The sequence below is a fragment of the Triticum dicoccoides genome, chromosome 7B (genome assembly GCF_002162155.2).
Source record: "Triticum dicoccoides isolate Atlit2015 ecotype Zavitan chromosome 7B, WEW_v2.0, whole genome shotgun sequence".
NCBI classification, from domain to species: domain Eukaryota; kingdom Viridiplantae; phylum Streptophyta; class Magnoliopsida; order Poales; family Poaceae; genus Triticum; species Triticum dicoccoides.
In genome coordinates this window covers 260,082,112-260,087,945 of record NC_041393.1, presented here as the reverse complement: position 1 = coordinate 260,087,945, position 5,834 = coordinate 260,082,112, and positions in this window count along the sequence as shown.

The window sequence follows — 5,834 nt, the reverse complement described above, 5'->3', positions numbered from 1 at the left end:
CGAGCCCCGCCGCCCCGCAAGCCGCCGCCCAACCCCGCCTCGCCGGAGCCCCTCGCCGGAGGTACCGCGTCGGATCCGAGCCGCCGTTTTAAAAAAAAACGTTCGGTTTTTTTATAAACCCTAGTTCGTTTTTTAGATCGGTTCGCCGGTTTTTCTCGGTTTTTCTATTTAGCGGACGTTCGTCTGTACGTTCGTCTAATGAACGGTTTTCTTCCATTAGTTACAGATAACGAACGCTTGTTCGTTAGTCTGTCCGTCAGTTTTCTTTTATCGGATTTATCTGCGATTATTTTCAGTCGCGATTTCTGATCCGATCTTAGTTTCTGTTTATCTTTTCGCTCGTTAGTCGGAATCAAGTGATTCAAACGCCTAGAGTTTCGTCTCGAGACCCTCTTTCTGTTTAATCTACTTAAACAAGATTTTGTTACTGTAAAATTTGACCTTAGTTCAGATTAGTAAACGGATCTTGTTTCTTTCGCTGTTCGAGTTTTGTTGCTCCGTTTGATTTGATTCTTTTTGCAAACCAGAGTTCTTAAGTTGAACTTTCTGGTCAATCTTTTTTATTTGAATTTTTGCTCGTGCATCTTTGCTAGTTGCTTATGTATGTTATTGTTTGTTTGCGATAGAATTCCCGGAGTGCGAAGCGTGTTACTACGAGTCTCTAGGATTCACGGATCGTCTGCAAGGTAAGTAACACATTGATCATACTCTTTTCATACCCAGTTTTTATTGCATTAGTCCAATCCTCAAACATTGCATGGTTAGGATGTCATTAACTTGTGGGTTGGGAAGTAGTTGATGAGGTAGAACCCATTGCCCTGTTTATTACCAAACCCTGGGGAGTTACTTCTACATGTTGCTTATATTTCCATGCTATGCTCGTAGACGTGGTTTGGGTTTGAGTGTATCCATGACAGATGTGAGATTGTTAATTAATGGTTTATTTAAGGTGGCAACTTAAATTCACATCTGGGTGGATTGAGGTACCTCGGGAACCCAGTGTTGTCTGTATTTTTTGGAAATTCGGGGGTACCCGTGTGATCTTCCTATGGACCGCCACCTGATACATCCATTTTGCATCATGCTATGTCAATATTTATTGCATTATGGGCTGTTATTTCACGTTATGTTATAATACTTATGGCTATTCTCTCTTATTTTACAAGGTTTACATGAAGAGGGAGAATGCCGGCAGCTGGAATTCTGGGCTGGAAAACGAGCAAATATTGAAGGACTATTCTGCGCAACTCCAAAAGTCTTGGAACTCCACGGAATACCTTAAAATAAATAAAGAAAAATCGTCGCCAAAGATGAAGGCCAGGGGGCCACACCCTGCTCACGAGGGTGGGGGCGCCCCCCCTGGGCGCGCCCCCTACCTCGTGGGCCCCCTGGTGGCTCTCCGACGCCCATCTTCTCCCATATGAAGTCTTTCGATGCGAAAAATAGAAGAGAACCTTTCGGGATGAGACTCCGCCGCCACGAGGCGGAACCTTGGCGGAACCAATCTAGGGCTCCGGCAGAGCTGTTCTGCCGGGGACACTTCCCTCCGGGAGGGGCAAATCATCACCATCGTCATCACCAACGCTCCTCTCATCGGGAGAGGGCAATCTCCATCAACATCTTCACCAGCACCATCTCATCTCCAAACCCTAGTTCATCTGTTGTATCCAATTCTTGTCTCCAAGTCCAGGATTGGTGCTAGTAGGTTGCTAGTAGTGTTGATTACTCCTTGTAGTTGATGCTAGTTGGTTTATTTGGTGGAAGATCATATGTTCAGATCCTTTATGCACATTATTACCCCTCTGATTATGAACATGAATATGCTTTGTGAGTAGTTACGTTTGTTCCTGAGGACAAGGCAGAAGTCTTGCTATTGAATTTGGTATTCGTTCGATATTTTGATAAGATGTATGTTGTCTAACCTCTAGTGGTGTTATGTGAACGTCGACTACATAACACTTCACCATTATTTGGGCCTAGAGGAAGGCATTGGGAAGTAATAAGTAGATGATGGGTTGCTAGAGTGACAGAAGCTTAAACCCTAGTTTATGTGTTGCTTCGTAAGGGGCTGATTTGGATCCATATGTTTCATGCTATGGTTAGGTTTACCTTAATACTTTTGTTGTAGTTGCGGATGCTTGCAATAGAGGTTAATCATAAGTGGGATGCTTGTCCAAGTAAGGGCAGTACCCAAGCACCGGTCCACCCACATATCAAATTATCAAAGTACTGAACGTGAATCATATGAGCGTGATGAAAACTAGCTTGACGATATTCCCATGTGTCCTCAGGAGCGCTTTTCATATTATAAGAGTTCGTCCAGGCTTGTCATTTGCTACAAAAAGGATTGGTCCACCTTGCTGCACTTTATTTACTTTTGTTACTTGTTGCTTATTACAATTTATCTTATCACAAAACTATCTGCTACCACTTATTTCAGTACTTGCAGAGAATACCTTACTAAAAACCGCTTATCATTTCCTTCTGCTCCTCGTTGGGTTTGACACTCTTACTTATCGAAAGGACTACGATAGATCCCCTATACTTGTGGGTCATCAAGACTCTTTTCTGGCGCCGTTGCCGGGGAGTGAAGCGCCTTTGGTAGGTGGAATTTGGTAAGGAAAACCTTATTTAGTGTGCTGAAATTTTCTGTCACTTGTTACAGTGGAAAGTAATTGTTTGAGGGGCTTGTTCGGGGTATCTTCACCCCATCCAGTTGAGCCAAGAGTTTCTCCTCAACCTACTGAACCTATTGAACCTACTGAAAATGAAACTCCTTTTCAGATTCCTTCGGGTATGATGGAAAAACTGCTAGCTAACACTTTTGCAGGAGATGGAACAAAGCATCCTGACGAACATCTACGCTATGTGGATGATATTTGTGGACTATTTAAGCTTGCAGGTATACCCGATGATGTTGTTAAGAAGAAGGCTTTCCCTTTATCTTTGGAGGGAGACGCATTGACATGGTATAGGCTATGTGATGATATGAGATCATGGAACTATAAAAGATTGAAATTGGAATTTCATCAAAAGTATTACCCTATGCATCTTGTTCATCGTGATCGCAATTATATATATAATTTTTGGCCTCGCGAAGGAGAAAGCATCGCTCAAGCTTGGGGGAGGCTTAAATCAATGTTATATTCATGCCCCAATCATGAGCTCACAAAAGAAGTAATTATGCAAAGTTTTTATGCTCGGCTTTCTGGTAACAATCGCACCATGCTCGATAATTGTTTTGCTGGCTCTTTTATGATGAAGCCTATTGAATTTAGATGGAATTTATTGGATAGAATTAAATGCAACTCTGAAGATTGGGACCTCGACGAAGGTAAGGAGTCAGGTATGACACCTAAGTTTGATTGTGTCAAATCTTTTATGGATACCGATATTTTCCGTAAGTTTAGCACTAAATATGGACTTGTCTCTGACATAGTAGCTTCTTTTTGTGAATCTTTTGCTACTTATGTTGATCTCCCCAAGGAGAAGTGGTTTAAATATCATCCTCCCATGGAAGTTAAAGTAGCTGCACCTATTAAAGTTGAAGAAAAGATTGTCACGTATAATGATCCTATTGTTCCTACTTCTTATGTTGAGAAACCACCTTTCCCTGTTAGAATAAAGGATCATGCTAAAGCTTCAACCGTTGTTCGTAAAAGTAATACTAGAACTTATACACCTCCTGAGCAAGTCAAAGTAGAACCTAGTATTGCTATTGTTAAAGATATCTTGTCTGATAATATTGATGGGCATGTTATTCAATTCTCTGGTGAAACTGCTAGAATTGCTAAACCCTATGATAGAGATAAACATAGACCTGTGGTAGGCGTGCCCGTTATTTCTGTTAAAATAGGAGATCATTGTTATCATGGCTTATGTGATATGGGTGCTAGTGCTAGTGTTATACCCATTGACTTATACAAAGAAATTATGCATGATATTGCACCGACTGAGTTACAAGAAATTGATGTCACAATTAAACTTGCCAATAGAGATACTATTTCACCAGTGGGAATTGTTAGAGATGTTGAAGTCTTGTGTGGGAAAACCAAATATCCCCCTGATTTTCTTGTTCTTGGTTCTCCACAAGATAGCTTTTGTCCCATTATATTTGGTAGACCCTTCTTGAATACTGTTAATGCTACGATAGACTGCAAAAAGAATGTTGTTACTGTTGGTTTGGACGATATGGTTCATGAGTTTAATTTCTCTAAATTTAGTAAACAACATCGTGAGGAAGAATTGCCTAGTAAGGATGAAATTATTGGTCTTGCTTCTATTGTTTTACCTCCTAGTGATCCTTTAGAACACTATTTGCTAGACCATGAAAATGATATGTTCATGAATTAAAGAAGGGAAATAGATGAAGTATTCTTTAAATAGGAACCTATTCTGCAACATAATTTTCCTGTTGAAATCCTAGGGGATCCTCCTTCCTCCCAAGGGTGATCCCATGTTTGATCTTAAACCGTTGTCTGATAATCTTAAATATGATTATCTTGATGAAAAGAAAATATATCCTGTCATTATTAGTGCTAACCTTTCAGAGCATGAAGAAGAAAGATTATTGAAAACTCTGAAAAAGCACCGTGCTGCTATTGGATATACTATGGATGATCTTAAGGGCATTAGTCCCACTCTATGTCAACATAAAATAAATTTGGAAGCTGATGCCAAACCAGTTTGTGATTCTCGACGACGTTTGAATCCTAAAATGAAAGAAGTGATAAGAAAGGAAATACTCAAGCTTCTGGAGGCAGGTATAATTTATCCCGTTGCTGATAGTCAGTGGGTAAGTCCTGTCCATTGTGTCCCTAAGAAGGGAGGTATTACTGTTGTCCCTAATGACAAAGATGAATTGATTCCGCAAAAAATTGTCACAGGTCATAGGATTGCAATTGATTTCCACAAATTAAATAATGCTACTAAGAAAGATCATTACCCCTTACCTTTTATTGATCAAATGCTAGAAAGATTATGCAAACATACACACTATTGCTTTCTAGATGGTTATTCCGATTTTTCTCAAATACCTGTGTTGGCTAAAGATCAATCAAAGACTACTTTTACATGCCCTTTTGGTACTTTTGCCTTTCGGTTTATGTAATGCACCTTCTACCTTTCAAAGATGCATGATGTCTATATTCTCTGACTTTTGCGAGAAAATTTGTGAGGTTTTCATGGATGAATTTTCCGTCTATGGTTCCTCTTTTGATGATTGCTTGAGCAATTTGGCTTGAGTTTTGCAGAGATGTGAAGAAACTAATCTTGTCTTGAATTGGGAAAAGTGCCACTTTATGGTTAATGAAGGTATTGTCTTGGGGCACAAAGTTTCTGAAAGAGGTATTGAAGTTGGTAAAGCCAAGGTTGATGCTATTGAAAAGATGCCATGTCCCAAGGACATCAAAGGTATAAGAAGCTTCCTTGGTCATTCCGGATTTTATAGGAGGTTCATTAAGGACTTCTCAAAAATCTCTCGGCCTCTGACTAATTTATTACAAAAAGATGTACCATTTGTTTTTGATGATGATTGCGTAGAAGCATTTGAAACACTTACGAAAGCATTAGTCTCTGCACCTGTTGTTCAGCCACCTGATTGGAATTTACCCTTTGAAATTATGTGTGATGCTAGTGATTATGCTGTAGGTGCTGTTCTAGGGCAAAGAGTCAATAAGAAATTAAATGTTATCCATTATGCTAGTAAGACTCTAGACAATGATCAAAGAAATTATGCTACTACCGGAAAGGAACTTTTAGCAGTTGTATTTACTTGTGATAAATTCAGACCCTATATTGTTGATTCTAAAGTTACTATTCACACAGATCATGTT